Source organism: Mesocricetus auratus, unplaced genomic scaffold (assembly GCF_017639785.1).
Source record: "Mesocricetus auratus isolate SY011 unplaced genomic scaffold, BCM_Maur_2.0 Super-Scaffold_100020, whole genome shotgun sequence".
Lineage (NCBI taxonomy): Eukaryota > Metazoa > Chordata > Mammalia > Rodentia > Cricetidae > Mesocricetus > Mesocricetus auratus.
In genome coordinates, this window is record NW_024429201.1 from 36,415,921 (window position 1) to 36,436,589 (window position 20,669).

Consider the following 20,669-nt stretch of genomic DNA (forward strand, 5'->3'; position numbering starts at 1 on the left):
TTAAACCTTTGCCTATTCCTGGGTAGTGTGTGTGTGTGTGTGTGTGTGTGTGTGTGTGTGTGTGTGTGTGTGTGTGTTTGTCTTTTGGGTTGTTGTTGTCTGAGAGGGCCTCAAACTCTCTGTGTAAATGACTATGAATTTTATCCTCCTGCTCTACCTTCAGAGTGCTGGAGTTACAGGCCTGCACATATAGATACACCGGGATCGTGTATCCTGAGAATGGAACTCAGGGCTTCATGAATGCCAGGCAAGCACTACACCAGCTAAGCTACATTCCCAGCCAGGATGTTATTCTCTGACATTTGGGGTTTTATTCTTGTTTGTAACTGTAGACCTGGCCTACCACCACTACCATTGATAGGCTATTGCTTTAATGTCTGATTGATGGTGGCAAAGAACCATTTATTTGTCAGGTAAGTTAATTTCGATGTTGTGATACTACCACAGTTGGTGATTTCAGGCACCTGAACACAACGTTGGAAAGAAAGGCATAATGGTGCATGTTCTAGGGTTTTATCAAAATAGAATGTGCATATGAGAAGGAATAAAATGAATCAAAGCCACTGGGAGCTGGTGAGTGATATAATTCACTTTATCTTTCATTATTATTAAACAAATAGAAGTCTGTGTATTTTCAGGGTTAACAACAGCTGTGAAACTGACTAATGGCTTTCCTGTATCAGCCAATACCATAAGAGTACTGTTTGTAGCTCCTTGGAAATAGGTGCAGATTAATTGTAACAATTATACTCAGAGGGTGGGAATGTCATATTTGTAATGACTCAAGATCACAAGTACTGACCCTTAAGTCAGTACTGGCCTTATCCTCAGGTGAGTTAGTGCTTTTACACTCAGCTGCCATTCTCTTGTCACTTCATGTCACACAGAACTGCAACTGTGTCACACAGAACTGCAACTGTGTCACACAGAACTGCAACTGTGTCACACAGAACTGCAACTGTGTCACACAGAACTGCAACTGTGCTGTCTGTAGGAGAGACACACAGAGTAAGACACAGAATTCTGCCCATTCCTCAAGGTGCCTCCAGGCATGACTGTTTCCCTCATGTCAAGGAGCAGCTATGACTTCTCACTCTTAGGATCTGCGAAATGATTGCTCTTCCGCGAAGTAATGAGGACAGAAGTGTAACTGTCAGTTTCTCCTCTGATACCATTGCAAAACACCCAACATTGTACTTCAACCACAGGCATAGACTGCCCTTAGTGACCCCACTGGAGAGAACTGGAGTCAGGCAAGGCCTGCCATGGAGCTCTGAAGTGTACAACTCACTCACTGATAACACCCTTAACACGAAATAAGATGTTCCTGGGAGAGTTCAAAGTGAAGTTTATGTCTAACCTAAATGTGAACACAAGCTAATATTTGCTGTGCCATATAATAAATACAGATTGACATGAAATACTGAAGAATATTTGTAAGTTGTCCTCTGTTACACCTATAACTTTTGAGCATGTTTCCTAAACTTAAGTCTAAGGTTTTATTTTATTCTCCTCCCACCCCCATTTTGCAATAGCAAATGAGAGATTTATTAGCCATGTCTGCACCACAGTTAGATAAAACTGTGTTCAATGCTTAGCATATTGGATTAGGTGGACAATCATATATATATATATATATATATACACACACACACACATATCTGATTGTGTATGTGTGTCTGATTAATGTATGTATATACTGACACACACACACACACACACACACACACACACACACACATATATATATATATATATATGTCCCTTCAGGTATGTGGTGTCAAGAAAAAAAGAATAAAAATATCAAAAAAATGACTAAGAGTAGTAGCCACTGAGGAGGCAGAGGCAGGTGGATCTTTGTGAGTATGAGGCTGACTGGTCTACAGAGTGAATTCCAGACATCCAAGACAAGATAGACAGACCCTGTCTCAAAAAAAAGAGAGAGAAAATTAAGGGCATATACATAAATGTGTTTTAATAGGTTAAACATATTTACAGGAATTGTAAACCCACACTTCATGTTTTTCTAGCCTTTCTAGTTGTGAGCCTTAGCTTTTAATGGCCAAACTACCTCTCCAGCCCTCATGAGTATTTAAAACTCTACAAGTTCCTTGGTCCACTAAGGCATTACAGAAACAAAAGTAAGACTATTAACATCTTACCGTCTCGTTCATAAACTAGGCCGAGATGAGTCACAAATAAAATTGTTTTTAAATATAAGTTACTAAAAGACTTGCCCTCTGACCTCCATCTGAGCATGCCCCCACCCCACAAGATAAAAACCAGCCTTAAGGCTTGTTGTCTGGGAAGAGGCTATTAGTGGAAGAGCAGAGCCAACAGGCACACACAGCTGAGTGCACTTGGGCTTCCTGAGTGGTGAGTGATGATCTCACTCTTGTTCCTGAGAGGCAAGGCTGCATACGCAGAGCCTGGGTGGATCCAAAGAGCCAGCTACGTCTGAGCACACATCTCCCGAGGAAGAGGAAGCCCCGCCTGCGCACAAAGGCTGGGTTAGAACACGCCTTTTCTTCTCAGAGATCGGATCATCTCTGAGGCACATTGACTCGTGTGACTGAGTCCTGAAATGTGTGGAAATGGGGCAATCGAGTTCCATTTTTTTTCAAACGTATCTTAGTGGGCCAAAAAACTAAAATGAAAGATTTCAGGCCAAAGACATTTTTAAATATCAGAACTACTTGGAAATTAATACTTCATTAATTCATCCCCTAATACAAAGACACTTTCCGATCTGTCTGAAAATGCTAACTCGCTGATTCACATTACTTTGAAAGCCTTCTGTAGAAGTCTACAAATCTGTAAATCAATTAACGTTTACACCAAGGTCCACTTTTCATTCTACTAGACTCTGTTAACTGAAAGTTAATCCTAAAAGTATTCTTGTCTTTTAAAGTTTATTTACTAGTTCTTAAGCAAAATAATGTCCCTGAGAGTGCCATGAGCTGTACTGTGACTTCTGTAAAAATGTCAGTTAGCACTTTGATGACCATTCCATCAGTGGACCCTTTCTTAGAAAGAGCTGACAGTATTAGCTTTACTTCCATTCTCTTACTTGTTAGGGGGAACACAAATGTCATGATATTGTAGTATGCCGTCCACTCACTCATTCCATATGTCTATGGAACTGTCTATTTTTCTTGCTCATGAACTTACCGTCTTTTCTCCCCATATCCTCCTCCTCCTCCTATTATTATTATTAAAACAATATTATTTTACGTACCAGTCCTAGTTCCTTCTCCTGATTGTCCCCCACCTTCTCCCTACCCCACCCCCATCCACTCCTAGGAGAGGGTGAGACCTCCTGTGGGGAACCAACAAAGTCTGTCTCATCATTTGGGGCAGGACCAATTGTTGTTAATTAGGGAACCAGGACCAGCACAATAGATGGAGCACAGGCTGTGGAGAGCATATTAACCATAGTTTATTATAGTGAAACCGAACGGGGGGGGGTAGACAGACATGAGAGAGAGTAAGGTAAGAGAGAAGAGGATGACAGGGGGTAAGTGGGCAGGGGTCTGTCCTTTAAAGGGGTCCTTTGCACCTGCGTGCAGACTGTTCTCATAGAACTCTGGGCTGGCCAGAGTGCTGCCTGAGTGCGTTCTGCCAGGTAACAGGGCAGGCCAGCATAATGCCAGGACCTTTCACCAAGCCCCTCCTCCCTTGTATCTAGGCTGAGTAAGGTATCCCTCCATAAGGAATAGTTCATGCACTAGGGATAAATCCTGGTCCCAGTGCCAGTGTCCCCATAAACTACCCAAACTCCCCCGGTGCCACCAGCATTCGGAGGGCCTAGTTTGGTCTTAAGCAGGTTCCCCTGTGAGTTCCTGCTTGCTCTTGCTGTTGCTGCGGGTTTCCCAATCATGGTCTTTACCCGTTTGCTCATGTTAATGAATTAAATTTGTGTTAGAAGTATAAACATTCCCGGAGACAAACAGCCATGGTTCTTTCTCTGAGGAATGAGTTGGGACAGGCTATTAGGAGCCCTTTACTTCGTCCTTCAGAGTTCTCTAGTTATGTTTCCTACAAACTTGCTCTACACATGTTTTGACCAAAACCATGGTCTCTTAGAATTTGTCAATGGAAAAACGTGGCAGATATTGCTTTCTAAATTTCTACCACATTTATGTATTTTATTTATTCATTTATTGTGTGTGTGCACACATGTATGTACGTACAACAGAGTATGTAAATCTCGGTTTTGAACTTATTGTAGTTTTTCACTAAATTATATTACCCTGCATTTTGTATCCTAAGGAAGAGAATTAGACTTTAAATATTGGTATTATTCGGAACCCGTTCCTTACTGGGGTTGTGGTTGCAGGGACAGACAGACAACACAAGCAGGAGAAGGAAGCCAGGGGCATTCCTGGGGACTGGAGGCGTGACTTTGAAATGGACTCTGCTCTGTGCTCCTGCCGTGAGAGACCCCGTCATCTAAAACCATGGGCCACCGGAAGTCCTTCCTCCAAGTTGTTTCATTCGTGCTTTGTCACAACGTTAAGAAAAAGCGATTAAACTACCTATTGTCATATTTTGGTGGGTAAAAGTGTCTTTTATAATTCTTGTACTTTTTCCCTTAAGTCCCTCTTTTCTTCACGGTCTGTACTCATCTTCTATTACAAAAGTAACTTTTTCCTCTAGTCACGGTCCTCCTAAGATGCTGAAAATTAACTGTGTTTAGGTTATAGGAAATCTCACTCAATGGTTTTTCTTATCTTTCGGGAATACTGTAACATTCAAAATATTTACCTTTCTGAAGCGTTTTGTCAGTCAGGTTATTAGCATGGTGAGTGCTTGTCCCACAGTTGTCATCTGTAAGATTCGAACATGATGGATCTGAGTTTTCTCTGTTCTCTCAGCAGCCTCCTTACCAGTTTATCTCTGTAATGACTTGGCTTCCTGTTCACAAAGGCATTTCTGTTTTGACTTGGGAAAGCAGGAAGAGGGGAGGGGAGGAGCTGAACTCACACTTGATAAACCTGTTTTATTAGCTTGGAAATGCATTCTGTTGGCAGTACTAGCAATTAACCAATTTATTCATTTAGACTAAACTGCTTTCTTTTCTGGAAAATGAGCCACAATTGGCTTCAAATGGCGAGCATTCTCCCAGGTGTCTGAACTCAGCTCGACTCCATTCCCTGCCATTCACGCTGCACTGCTAACAAATCTTTTTCATTCATTCTTCTTCACAGGGTTCCTCACAAGGCACCTACTTCCTCCGTTCCTTCTCTTACCACACATTGGTATGATTGGTAATATTGAAATATCGACACCCTCGATGACATCCTTCCGTTGTCCTTCATTAGAGCCTGGGCTTCTCCTCAGCCATTCCTGTGGTGACCAGGTTCCTGATGGTTGCCCAGTGAAATCTCCTTTCCCTTCTAAGTACCTAGAAAACCTCTCAGCTCATCCTGTAACTGGTAGACATCCCATTCGTTCTAGTTTAGTTGAAACGTGTGTTAGTATTCTCCTTTGAACACCTTTTCTTTTTCTTTCTGTACTCCTGTATAGTGTCTTAATAATTACAACTCATCTTTTTCTCAAACATCTTCTTAAAATCTTGTGCATGCTCTGAGAACAAATTCCACGATTTCTAGGCCCCCTCCTTGTTTTTGTTACAGTTGACTTTCCTGTGTATTACTTTGTATTTAAACACTCTTGTGGCAGTCGCCACTCCTCTGTATCATCATTTATGGATCTTTTCTCTCATATGTATTTTGGGTTTTTTGTTTTGTTTTGTTTTGTTTTTCAAGATAGGGTTTCTCTGTAGCTTTGGAGCCTGTCATGTAACTCACTCGAGCTAACAGAGATCCACCTGCCTCTGCTGGGATTAAAGATGTGTGCCACCACCGCCTAACTCTCTCATATGTATCTTATGACTTTATTATTTTTTATTTGTTAACCAGCATGATGATTTAGTCAGGGTTATTGTTGCTATGATGATACACCATAACCAAAAGCAAGTTGGAGAGGAAAGGGTTTATTCAGCTTATGCTTCCATAGTGCATTCCATCGCTAAAGAGAGTCAGGACAGGAATTCAGGCGGGGCAGGAACCTGGAGGCAGGAGCTGCTCCAGAGACCATGGAGGGAGCTGCTTACTGAGCCTGCTTTCTTATAGAACCCAGAACCACCAGCCTAGGTACAGGCCATCCCCTATCAATCACTAGTTAAGAAAATGCCTTTCAGCCAGATCTTATAGAGGCATATTCTCAATTGAAGTTCCCTCTTTTCAGACAACTCTAGCTGTGTCAAGTTTATGTAAAACTGGCCTAGCCACCACCACCAGGAAATAATAGAAAACAAGAAATAATTGACATCAGCATGATACAGTGTCTGGGGCAAATTATATTCATAGATGGGTAATTCCTCTCTCTTTCTCTCTCTCTCTTTCTGTGTGTGTGTAAACTCTTTAGAAGACAAATTGGTTGCTGTCAGCTGTGCCTCACCTCCTCAACATCAATAACCAACTGTTGACTTACTGAAAGCATTAAGCATATACTTAGTCCCAGACATTGTGAAGTTCTTCAGACTGTTCTAGTCCTGAGTGGTTCCTGTTCTTTTACAGTCTAGTCCCCTCCCAGGCTCCCATTCCCACTCAGCTCTAATGTTGGTGCACACATGAACGTAGAGAAAACTTCCTTTTCTTACTTCCTGAATCTCTTTCTTGGCCTTCCTCTCTAGGTGCGTTTCCTTTTAGACTGAGGGCTGACAAGAGAGGGGAAAGCCTCTGGGCATTCTGGGCGTGCAGAGGAAACTCTGGCTGTCCCTTTTCCTACAAAGATAAATAGGCAGGGAATCTCAGCCTCAAAAGATCAGATCGATGGGTTTTAGGTATTCTTTAGGAAATGGTGAAAACGAGCACCTATTCTCACTCGGTCTAGCTTGAATAGAGACTGAGAAAAGATGGAATGAAGAACGATCAGCTAAACACACTTGATTAATTCATTAGTTTGTTCATCAAACATTATTTGATGTTTTGAAGCCCCTGCTAGGTACTCTCTAACAGACACCAGAACTACTGTAATGCAAATGGTTCTTGATATTAGCCTCAGTGAGGGAACAACGCTAATGAAAGAACAAACAAACAGAGCAGAGGGTCTTGATCTGACTCTGAGTGTGGTATGACTGCAGGTCCTTGGCATGTTCAGGGAGTAATGTAAGGACACGTGGCAGGAAAATCTTCTTAGAAAGCTTGATTGAGTGTAGACCCAACTTCCGTTCCCTAGGAGCACATACACAAATCAAACACTCTTACCACAAATGGGCCTTACACAGCGGACGTGCATGTGACCTGTGAGGAGCCTTGCTTGTCACAAAGACTGTCACCACGCTGTCATCCGTGATGCACCGTTGTCATTGTTTTCCCTCTTGTGTTAGTGGAGCCCACTACCAAGCCACATGGATTGCAAAATGTGTTCCATGTAAGGCACAAATGTGTTCCATGTGAAGGAGAGTAGATACTTCTGTGTGGTTCTATGTTGAAATTAGATTAAGAAATAACTACTCCCATGTTAGCGTGATGGATTTCCAAGTGAAATGGGCTTCGTGTGTGCCTGTGCCAAAGCTCTCTCCTGCTTGTGTTGGGTTCCACTTTAGCTGAGTCAGCACACTGTATCCTTCTGGGCAGGAGCACAGTTGATGGCAGACAAATCAAGCAGCCAGAGGAATTTTTATATATTCTTTACTTAGCAGGTTTATGATTTTAAAAGATTTTATAACAAAAGCATCAAATTGCAGACATAACCCAGTAGTGTGAATTGTTCTTTAATTGGGTTTAGGCAACACAGATAGATGTGTACTTTGGATGTGAAATGACTCTCAAGATGTCTGGCAATGTGTGGTTTTTCTGTGACTTACGTCAATGGCAAATTCTGATTTTTGGGTCCCTATCCAGAGGGTCTGATTTCTCAAGTTGGAGGAAATCATCAGAGAATTCTAATGCAATTGGGGGTTTGAAGACTGCACCTAAAAAGCTAAAGTTCTCCTTCTGTCAGTCATTCAAACTAAATTGTTAGTGGGAGTTCAACTATAAGCATTACTTGTTCAAAGGTACAGACAACACGCAACATACTTTAAAAAGGAAGAAACCAAAACAAACAAACAAACAAACAAACAAAAAAACACATTGCACTGAAACACTTCCCAGTTTGCCCTGGGCAGTGTTTCCCATGAGCCTTGCGCTGCGTCTGGAAAGGGATTCAGTGTCTGGAGAACCAGCAGGGGTCACGTCCTTCCACTGCTGGCCTCTGCTGGCCAGCTGGCCACAGGTCTCAAGGGAAGCTCTGCCCCGCCTGCTGCCTGCTGAGGCTCACACACTTTTCTCTGCCCTCTGAGAGCATGGCCAGCCCTCCCATGGGCTGTGCCACCCGAGAACCGGAGATGGAGATGTGCACAGCGGCGCAACAGGAGGATGGCGTTTTTGGGCAGCCCAGGAGGGGTGTGCAAAGAAGGCTGAAGTGTGTGCTGCTCTGCGTCTCGACCTCAGCGCGTGTTATCCGGGTTCTGAACTCAGCGCATGTTATCCGGGTTCTGAAGTGTGAAAGGCAGCTTTTGCCCTTCTAAAGAGGATACATTTCTAAGTCTTCCCCACTGCATTTGTTCTAATCAACTAAAGGAAAAACTGCAACCGTACATTCATATATGCATTAAGAAGTTAATCTTGAACATCTTATGGAAGAATCTCAGACTCCCTTACAAAGCAGTTCTCCATAGCACATTATGCCAGTTCAGAAATCGTCTCCACATTAGTGAAGCAAAATTCAATTGTGTAGAGCGCGTGTGAGTGAGAATGCCAGAAATCCAACCCAAGCTGGCACTGCTTAAGTCCTAATGCATTGGTAGTTATGTTGTGATTGACCCGTTTCAGTCATTGCTAAACTTGAAAGTCCCAGATGCCACTGCATTGTGACTCATCCAAGTGGCCAAGGTCATGAATCCCTCCGTTTCATTTCTATGTTGCCTCGGGAAGGCAGCCTGATGGGACTTCAACATGTTGACTGGTGCAGCTTCTGAGCCTTACAGTAGGTGTTCTCATTCCCAGGGCTCCCAACTAAAGTCCTCAGTGAAAGCTGTGTTTTGAGTCAGTACCCAGACATGACAGTTCTTTTGTGTTATTGGCTGCATAGTAACAGATACAGTAGCTTGAGTATTTATGCCATTAATTTCCCCAGTGTCTTATTTTACATTGCTGTAACACAATCCCCGAGTCTGGATAGTTTACCACGTCAAAAGGTTTAGTTGGCCGGCAATTCTTCCCACGTAGCACCATTACCCTGACAGGTGCCCCTTCCCTACGTATGGAGAAGCAGATATGGAATCATGTGCAGACATGTGTAGGAGGAGCCAAGGCATGGGGCAGTTATGGTAGCCCAATCTTTTAAGAGCTAGCCCGGTTACAGGGTTTTACCCCCTTTCAGAGCCCTAACCTCTCAGGAAGCGATGGCCCCTAATTACCTTCTCTCTTTCTTACCTCATAAGGGCTTCCCTGTACTTCACACCAGCCTCCTGCGTGTGAACCTTCGGGGCTAAAGCATATCCAATGGCACCTAGGCTGTTCCCTTTCTGTGTATGGAAACTGCATGCTATGCCAGTGATCCCCTATTTTCATGGGAGTCTTGGAATTTGGAAACCAGTTTATAATTGATTGTAACTAGGGTTCCCAGTAAAGGATGCCAATCAAACAAAATGGTTTGGAAAAAAAATACATGTATCTAGACACATGTTCCTTTAAAAAAAATTCAGTCTCTCGTTTACTACTCTTTTATTTTGACTGTCTAGATATGTGGAAAGGGACCATTTCCTCATTCATCTGTCTGCACACTCCCTTTTGTACGTCTCTTTTCTAACCCTCCAGACCTCTGGCTCTTTCTCCATGTATAATATTAAAAATCCTCACCGAGTACCTGGTCATCAGTACCTATATAATGGGAGTATCTGCCATGTCTTTAAAACACTGCAAAGTAAATACTCTCATAATATAATTCACATGCCTTGTAACCACGGCAGGGTGATCGCGGTGTCTCCCCGTGGTCATAAGACCCCACTGTCGGGGCTGCTTGCTTCCTAGGCAAGCCTCCGTTGCCATTGCTCTCACACTGCGGTTGGCATGTGCTTTCAGAAGCTCACTTTGAGCCGAGTATCCAGTTCCGTTTCTCACTCCTCTGAACCAGATGACTGTCTCAATAGTGACACACTCACTGGCTTTCGTCACTGGAAAAGTGAAAACTCACATGTGCATTTGACTTTCCATCTTAGAAAGCACTTCCTTGTGCGTTGTTCCGCTTTACTCCCCCAGTGAAGGAGCTCCTACAGTTCTGTACGTGCTGGTAAAAAGTAGTAAGGTTAGGGACTCTTAGTGACTTGGGCTGGGTCACTAGAAATGGCGCAGTCAGGTCTGTGCTTTGACTGAGTCTGTTTTTCACTCACGCCATTTCCTGGAATCCGTCTGAGCATGTGCAGACTGAGATGGAGCCAAGAATGTGTGAAGACCCCCTGCTGTTGTGTGCATTCATCCTGCTGGCCTCAAAGCCAGAGTGTGTGCAGACACCTGAAGCTTATGGTCTAGAAGCTCAACAGCTGTTGAGACACTAGGCAGACCCTAAGAAGAGAAATGAGCCAGCAGGAGGAATTTGAAAGGATATTAAACACCCTGCCTGGACACCTAAATCTTTGAAATATTATGTAAGATGTACTGACTTTTAGTTCATGCTCTACTTGTATTATAAGTCACACCAAGGAAGTGTTTTTGTGGATGTCACTTGGTTAGAAGTATGTCAATATTTTACATTTACTTATCTCCAGTCTACTAGCCACCTAAATGAAATTTACTTTTTGTTTTGTTTTGAGAACATTTTATATAAACTTTCAAATTTCAATGCACATTTAGTGTAATTTTCTTCCCATAGCAGCTCAATGCAATGGTTTGGGTCACGTAAAGTAGTTATTTTAACTCTCTCTATATACTGTTGAGACATGGACTAGGGAAAGTGTTTTATCCAATCTCATTTTGGCCACATTGTAAGAATGTCAGTAACCATCCTCACAGCCTGTATTTTTGAACCTCTATAATGTAAAGTCACAAAGTGGTGGGCTTTGCTTACCAACAAGTAAGATACGACTTGAATTCTAACTGAAGCCTATGCTCTTTCCTTGATGTTATGATGCTGTATTTACAAAGTTAAACACAGAAAATCCGACTTGAGTGCCTGGAAACAGACCAAATGACTTAATGAGCCCAGCTTTATTTGTATTTAGTGGAGAAATCAAAGCCGGAAGTAATAATTTCTGCGCCTGTAAGTAAACGAGAGACCTAATTAAAGCCACACAGAATGGAGACCACTTATTACACGTGATGGGATGCTCCTAGTCTGGTTCATCACCTTCCATGTTACCAAGGAAGCTTGCCATGAGGATGAATCTCCAGCTAGTCTAAAGGAAGCCAGCAAGTGGAAGTGATGGTACTACTCCCACAAACCATGGTGCCCTATGTGCTGCAGACCGTGGTGAGCCTTGCCCTGGCTTTTCAGAATATACCCGGGCAAATAGGTGGCTTATATAAAAGCAGCATGAAGATAACAGGTATGGGCAGACCTGTGTCTGAGTCAATGACATTCTGGAGTTGAAGTCTGCTTCAGATTTTATTTGGGGACATAAAAGTGGGTCCTCCCGTGTACTTTAAGGTTTTGGGGGATGCCTCAACTATTAGTGTTGAAAATATTTACATTCTGATTTGTGTAATCCCTGTAATTAGACACAAGCATCTTGGCCTGTATTTACTTGAACAGACGAACACCTGCTACAGGCTCACACCCCCTGCTTTTGTTTCTACCCTTTGCATTTGGCAAACAGCCCCTACTTGGGAGCAGCTAAAATTGGGCCACAGGTAAGCCTGCTTACTCGTGGGGAAACTTTTTTTTCCAGATGAATATAGTAATTTAGTTTCCCTTAATGTGAGAGATGTGTTTGCTTCAACAGGTTCACAGTTAATGGTTTTAGCCTGAAGCTCTTCATAATACTCTTTAAGGTACCACATTTCAACAAGATAAAAGGCTAAACAATAATTATATTCTATTATAAAACCTTGAGACCCTTGAAAACAAATTTGGGGGCCTATCGATACTTTTATAAATTTTAAGTTGTCCACTATTTCCGGTCTTGCTCCCTTTTATATCACTTAATATAGGAATGACTGGTTTGTATCTAACTGAAAATTCTACGTGGTCATTTAAGAATAATGAATTAAAGGAGAATTGATGCTCATATAGAAACTTTTCTTATAGACAAGCTATATGAGAAATTTTGCAAATAATAAACTTTATTTTAATGTTTTAAATATTAGAACACTAGTAATTTAAGACAATGAAATACAGGTGACTAAGAGGTAAGGTTAGTAGACTCTGGGTATCCTCTGAGCATGAAGACGGTTTCAGGTGTTCACAGTAAACTAGAGATGAGACAAAAGATTTGAGGGGAGAAAGACCTAAGAGGGCGTGACATGGCAATGGATGGGAGGCAACGTGTGATAGCGGAGACAAAGTTGCTACGTTTCCAGCTAAACACCTCGGTAGACTATCTGTGCCTTTCCTTTGGGTTTTCAATCAGGATTCATTTGCCTGAATGGCTTGGAGTCTAGTAGCCAGAACACTGAGTGAAAGACATTTTTAGAAATGTTCTCTGGTATCCAGTGTGGAAATACAAGTCTCTGTAACTCTGCACAGCTTTTGTGTCATAATGCTGGAGGATCCTGGGCCACTGCAAGCTGCCAGAGTGTGTTGGTGAGCCAGGGGCCAGAATTCTAAAAGTGCTTTCCCCCGGAACGTGAGAGGATCATTAGAACTGCTTGTAGTTCCTAGTTTTAGAATGCATAGTAACAAAACTAACAGAATCTCAAAAGATGTTTTAAAAATATTTAAGGACCTAAACATAATAAAATATCACACTTGGCAATTTTGTGATTTTCATCTACACAGCCAGGCCTTCTCAACCTCAGGAACACATCAGCTCACATGGAAAGGTTTTCAAGCTGATGCTGACTCGTAGGTGATCCCTAGGGCAATGTGTGAGCACAGTGCTGAGGCCCAGGCATGAGAGGGGCCCCACCCCTTCCCAGCATGCTTCCACACACGGCTAGCACCGGGTTCCCATTCTCCAAACGTGAGGACCTGCAGTGGCTCTATCTGAGCTGGTTGAGTTCCTCGATAATCGTCCTTGCCTCCAGTGTCATTGCCTCCAGTGTGCTTCCGGCCTTGTGTGTGTGGGGGGGTGGGAAGGAGGGGGTTCGTGGTCCAAGCTGGATGGCAAAAGCACTGAAATTGAAGATCTGGCCATTCTCAGCCTACAGGGTAAAAGAGTGACTAGTAATAACACTTTCGTCTAGAAATGGAAACGACATGATTAACAACCCCCAAAGAACTCTTAGGGTAACCATTGTCCTCACCCTACTGGCATTAAAGGTTTGAACTCATTAAACTGCTCTGCACAGCTCCTATAAACCACCATTGCTTTGGTTCCTTCCTGAGATTTAGCTAAAATCAGTGCTCGATTGAACACACATTTAAAAAATACACTACATAAATGATTAAAACACATTAAGTAAAAATTCTGATGTCCCCGAATGTGTTTAATTATGAGAGGTATTTTTCCACTAAAACTTTCCATTTGGTAAAGATACACATTTATATATAATTAACTTGTCCCAGACACTACCAAGAGAGCTTTCCGTGGGCTTGAGAATTTTACTTACTGCATAATAGGCTAAGAAGGTTAAATCTTTCCTTTCAGTACAAGGCGTGCCCTTTGCGTTTCTCACCAGGATAAATGGCAGTGGAGGCAATTTACATCCACTAAGATTTCAGTAACTTGATGCAATAGCTTTGGCAGCAAACTTTCACCAAATGGAAAGCATCAAATTGCCTACAGTCCTTGGGGCTCCCCACTGACTTCCCTTGGAACCCAGCCAGAGTTAAAGACTAGGGTTTTCCACCAGCAGCTACTAGGCTGCAGAAGTTGAATGTTTGGGGCTCTTTTTCAGGGCAGGGAGGTTGGTTCCTACAGCAAGTGTCTCTGACCCAAACATTAGGAGAGGGAGGGAGAGAGAGAGAGAGAGAGAGAGAGAGAGAGAGAGAGAGAGAGAGAGAGAGAGAGAGAGAGAGAGAGAGAGAGAGAGAGAGAGAGAGAGAGAGAGAGAGAGAGAGAGAGAGAGAGAGAGAGAGAGAGAGAGAGAGAGAGAGGAGAGAGAGAGAAAGAGGGAGAGAGGAGAGAAAGAGGAGAGAGAGGAGAGAGAGAGGAGAGGGAGAGAGAGAGAGGAGAGAGAGAGAAAGAGGGAGAGAGAGAGCGAGGGAGAGAGAGAGAGAGAGAGAGAGAGAGAGAGAGAGAGAGAGAGACGAGAGAGAGAGAGAGAGAGAGAGAGAGAGAGAGAGAGAGAGAGAGAGAGAATAAAACTGGATGGGAAGGGTGATCACAATATAATCTATGAAATTTTTAATTAAAAAAAATGAAAAACATCGCCCGTCCATGAGAGACCATATCACTCCTACTCTACAAAGCTCTCCCTGTCTTTAGCATTTCTTTTAACATTCGTTACCGTCCTAATCTCTGAATCAGCTCCCAGCTTTCTTCCACTGCAGGAAATAATTTACATAAAAATCACACAGTTACGGATATTCAGGAGCAGGCATACTGAAGAAACACTGTTACCTAAGGCAAAAGGAAGGTTTTGAAGTCATTATTTACCTAAACCAGACAGTTAAGCATGTTCACACAAATTATCAAAATGGATGCATAAATAGCCAAAAAAGAACACACAATTTGACATAAAGAAAAAAAAATCCAGTTGCCTTTGTGGACATATAATTGAAGCAACAAATATAGTATCTTTGACAATATAGTATCTTTCATCTTCTGCAAGAAACAGCAAGGAAGAGGAAGTTAAGAGGATTGGATGTTTTAGCTGATTGCTCAAAAGTCTGCCCCAGGCAGCTGGAGCCAGCAGTGTCCTCTTTCCCCCACACTCCAAATTCGGGGACATAGTCAGGGACAAGAGGCATCAGCAGGGGTTAGTGCTGAAATGAGATGACAAAATGCTCGCATCTTCATGGGCCTTGAGTCAAAGCTGTTTCTCCAGAGTGAAACTAAGCTCTGAACCGAAGGATGTACGGTTCGAATGAGGCACTGTGTGCAGAGGCATGTGGTAGACTCACTTCAGAGTACAAAGATACGGGGAAATGTTGACAGTTGGGTACAGTGTAAGATGATAACCAGGTAAATGCTATCCGCCGATGCTTACTCCAGTGCTTACCATTAAGTGTCACCCTGAGGAAGATGCTCTTGTGCGGGATTTTAGAGCAGTTATGTAAGATGCATACGAAGTCGCACAGTTGGGAAGTTGCTGCCTGGGCTTCCTTCCAGCTCTATGGTCAGTGCTGTAAATCACCCCAAGGTTCTGTTGGAAAGTCCCATTTGAAACCTGGGCTTTAGAAGCAGCATTAAACATTTGCAAACACTTTAAATTAGAGCAGTATACCAGCAGATGGAATGCGCTGTTTTTGACAGAGCACAAAATAATGCTCCTTAAAAACAAGGCAAAAGCTATTTGGCTGCTTGTGTATGTGTGGATGTGAGTGCAGGGGCCTTAGAGGCCAGTGGCAGGCATCAGGCATCAGGCAGTTGTGAGTCACCTAACATAGGTGCTGGGGACTCCGTTCACCCTCAGCAAGGGAAGTAAGTGTTTTAACCACTGAGCCCCATGAGCCATTATTTTCTAACTTTACCATTGAATTATGTAACAATAGTTTTCTATTGTGGTTTGATTCTCTTCTCCTACATTGAAATAGAGTATCTAAAAATGAAAACTTTCCAGGTCAAATACTTGGTTTTGACACTGTAGTAGGAGGCTAGCATTCACTTGACATGACTACAGATTGGTACCTCCTTGGATTTTAGTCACAGGGGAGAAAGCACCTGATAGGGAAAGGTTAAGGAGTTTGACTGGCACATTGAACATGCATTTCTGAGCTCAGCGCCGATGGCCCTGTGTGTCAGGTGGATAATGGAGGGTACCAAAAGTTCTGCCATGCAGCAGAAATGGAGCCCTGGAAGTCGCAGTTAAAATGATTAAGATAGAAATACGAACTGGTGTTCTCATAAAGACAATCTCATCTCTTCTTTTCCACTGTGGTGAAGAATGGATAAGAAATCCCCTAGACCAGAAATTAGCCCTCTTTCTGCCTGCTTCTAACTCAAGGAAAAGAACAGTCGCTAAGGTCTGAATTCCCAACCTATAAAAACAATCAATGTACTAAATGATGGTTGCTAACATCTTTGACAACCTAATAAAAGTTCAGAACTCTCTCTCTTGAGCATCAAGTACACATAAATACAATTAAGTCTTCAGATTCCTGAACTTCATCATAAAACCCTGGTTAAAAACTTATAGATCAAATCCCGGAAGAGCCTGTATTGTGCAGTCTGTTAATTTGTATTCCTAAGCCATTGAGTCACAGTGGGTTTTTCTTCTTCGGCTTGAGGAGAATGGCAAGTGCCTGGCAGAGCATGGGAAGCTGGGGGACCAAAAGAGAAAGGGATATACGTCTAGTCTGCTCATGCATTAAGCGGAAATGAGGTAGATACTAGAGAGATGTCTGTGCACGGTGGTGAACACACATTGGAAAGGACTTGACTGAAAACATTTACTTGTGGGGTGGGAGATACAGTTTGATTTTGCTGTCGTTGTTGTTGCTGTGCTCTATATATTGGTCCAGAACATTTGGCTGGGATTTCACAAAGGCGAAGCTTAGCATTGTTTGAGTTTCTTTTCCCACAGCAGCGATAAAGTGAACAGCCACAAAAGATAAACAAGGAGGATTGCTTTTCCTGAATTGTACAATAATAAGTTGAATCTGTTGAAAGTAGCACTGCTGGTGTAAATACTGAATCTTACAATGACCTTTTATAGAGCCTGCTGACTTCTAAACTTTTCCAAGCCCGCAGACTTCCCTTTGTTGCTAATAGTATTTTCTACATCGGGATTTGTTGAATGGCAGACTTATAGTCCAGGGGACACAAGCCATCCATTTACTACTCTATTTCAATTTGGTTTGGTTTGGTTTAGCTGGGATTCTTTAACCCAATGGATGGCTGAATTTCATCTTTCCTCTGCTTCTGTTTCTTCCTTAAAGGAGAAAAGATAGATTTCAGTGTAGAGACTTGAAGAGTGGCTGCTCTTCACTCTCCTTTGAGGCCCCCTGTTAACAAAAGGATCCCACTCCAACTCCTGGACCATTTCCACTGTTTCCTTCTTCCTGTGCAGACATCCGCAGAAAGGCAGAAGACACAAAGCTTTCTGCTCTGTCTGTGACTGAAAGACTTCAAGTTACCTTTGAGTCCCTCAAGTCTGCTGTGGTATTCTTCCCCTTTACCCATCTGTTTGACCTAATCCACACCCTGCCTCTGAACTTCCTGGTAAGGACACTCATTTTGCATGACTGTACCTGTCTAACAAGCAGACCAAGCCTCACTTGGTGATGTCTTACCAAGTCCAGATTAAGTATCTCGGACATTGAAGTCTGACCTTTCCAACTACAACCTGAGCCAAAGGCTTTAGACTTTTCCGGCCCCCACTGTAGACCTTCAAGCTACATAGATTGCTGTTTATCTTTCTTGTCCATTTTAATTCTCTATATTAAGCTGTATTGAGTATAAATTTGTGTGTTTACAGTTGCTTTTGTTAAGTGATTAGTCAGAAACATTTTAGAAATTTCCAGAGATACGATTACCATTAATTCACACCAAGTGTTCTGTGCCCAAATCTGAATGCAAGGCAGATGCTACTCTCATTTATTAGCTGTAAGTAGACATGTAGAGTTTTTTTCCTGAAAATTTTGTAGAGACAGTGATTGAATAAGCACTTGACAAAACCCTGTGTGCAGTTTTCCAGATCACATAAGTAACAATGAAATTGTTGTATGTCACACAGGGACACTGTGATAGTAGAGACTGTCAAGTTACTCTTGGCAGTGCTTGCGGTGACTTATCCCAGCCATCCATGTAGAAGCCGTCCCCATACCTTCCTACAGCTGCTCTTCCTGCAACAGATTTCTCACTGATTTATACTTTGAGCTTTCTTTAACCACCATAATCACTTTTCAATTATATTTCACAAATGTCAGTTTCTAGTCTTTCTTGTTTTTTAAGTTCTTTTAAATTATTAAATGTATTAAAGTTTAACACCGTCATATTAACCAATATTATTCTTAAAGCTTGACTAAGAAATCATCCATTCTATATTGTAAACATTTATAGTGCCTTCTAAAAATGTTTAAATCTTTACTTTTCATTTTTAGACAAGTTATTATTTGAAATATAGTTTGTGACTAGTTGTCAAATAGGAATCTGTTTTCCAAAAGATTTCTTCACTTTTTCTTGTCAGGTAGTAGCTCCCTGTTTATCTGTCAGGTGATAACATTCCCACCCACATGTGGGCAGAATCTTCCTTTTATCTGATTGGATTCTCCCTGCATCAGCCTGCTCTTTGAATTTTTGTACTATGACCAACTTTAATACATTAATACTGACATTATATTGATAGCTAACCTAACAATAAATAATCCTTGAAATAGTTGAATAAATGCTTTTTACTTGAGTGCACTCTTGAATTCTGATTACTAATATTGGGATATTAACCATAGAAATGATTTGTTTATGAATCTTTATAGCTTATGCACTTTTGGTATTTTGTTGTAAAATTGTGATAGTACCAGAAAGTGAGATGTTGAAAACTTATAAAAGAATCTTAAACAATTTTTACTAGTTATATAAGGCTTTTTTCAGTGCTTCCCCTTTAGACATTACTGACCTCATGGATTTGGAACAGATTTTTGCTATGATTTCTTTAACACCATACTCTTTTAGAATGAGTTTTGTCTTTTTTTTTTTTTGAGTCACTTGAAGTTTTTTATAGGAATGTTTTATCTCACTAAGTAGTCAAATTCATTGGTATAACATAGTTCATGTTATTTTGTGGCTAAGGTAATACTCCCTTTCTGTTCTTAACATTACATTTTGTGACTTATTTTCTTTGTAACAGTCAGTAATAGCAAAGATCCTCAGTGTTTTGCTAGCAAAGAAGCAGTTCTATGAACAATTACATGTCTTTCATGTAATCAAAACCTGAGTAAACTGTATGACAGATTGTGTTCTCAGTGGCTGTAAGGAGAGAATGAAAGAGGGAGGAAGAAAGAGGAAAAATAAACAGACTCTAGCCCCTGGTCTTGCAGAGTTTACAAGGCTTTGAGAAAGAAAACACAAATGTGAAAGTGAATTGATTATATGGAACAAAAATAAGATAATACATGGATCAAAGTAGGATCTGCTTCATAGCACTTGGGTTGCAGTTTTAAAGATATACACACACAAGAGTTATGTGTTTGAGAAATGAGATTTGAACAGATTTAAAGGAAGTGGGGCCCCTAGCCATATTAGCTATCTAGGAAGATCTTCCTGCAGACAAACAGTCAGTGGGAAAACCCTAGGCAGAAGCCTGCTGAACAGGCCTGAGGACTGCAGAGGTCAGTCATGCACCCTGAGAGGAAGAGGAGGAGAAGAACACAGAACTCACTCTGTGCCTGAGACAGTTCTGAGCCTGTACTGAGAGGACCACAGAGAGTCACTTGACTTAGAGCTCTACATGTAAATAGCGTTAGTGTGGAAATATTAGGCTACTGAAACAATAGTGGCGGGAGATGATGGTCACTTGGCTTGAGGTGGTAGTCATGGCAATGCAGAGCTAATCTGAGTCTGCTACTTTTACTTTATCAACATTAGTTTTTTATCTTTATTACTATCGTGTTCTATCTTTGGTTGAATAATCAGTAAGTTCTTATTTTTGCTCTATTAATTATAGTTAAATGTATTTGGCTGTGTCGCATAATTATGTAGTTACTCCTTCATTTCCTTACTAAATTTTTGTTTCATTAACTTGATCAAACAATTTCTGAAAAATGGAAAACACCTCCCTGATTTTCACATTTGTAAATGTTAGTTTATTCTTCACATTTTCCTCTTACAATCTTTTGAAAATTACTTAAATAGTTTCATATTCATGATACCATCTTGCACATAGTTCACTTAAAATTTATTTATTGGTATTTCTGGCCACCAAACATTTCCATAGTTTTATAAAAAAGGAATAAAGTTTGTCACATCAACATTCCCTACTGACCACAGGTCTATTAGATACCTTTTTTTTTTTTTTTTTTTTTTACTTTATATTTCCTGTTTGGTTGAGTGCTAACAATATCAAATGACAGCTACTTTATAGTCTCTAAATCTCCCAAAATATAGCTGAGCACCAAATCTAAGGTAAACAAGAGGTTACCTAAGACTTGCCAAAGCTTGTGAAAGCCAGGCAAGATCAGTCTAGGCAGAAACATCAAATTTCAATTCAACAAGGTCTGTCTTAGAGCCATACTCTGGTTCAAATCTGAATAACAAAGACTCATGGGAGTCTTTAAGGGCATGACAAAGCAAAGCTTTCTTCACACTATAAAGGAGAGGAGGCTAGAGTGGGCGGTGTGTCCTGATAGCTTACTAACCAGTTAATGTGTCTCCAGGACAATTGCCTGTTTAAGCTTTTGCTTATCAAGTCCTCCATGCC

At 41.5% G+C, this 20,669-nt stretch overlaps 1 protein-coding gene across 1 annotated transcript in view; it reads left to right on the top strand.

Annotated features, from left to right (window-relative positions):
- Positions 1-20,669, top strand: part of Adgrv1 (adhesion G protein-coupled receptor V1) — a 518,174-nt gene that overhangs the window by 379,094 nt on the left and 118,411 nt on the right. The window lies entirely within an intron of this gene.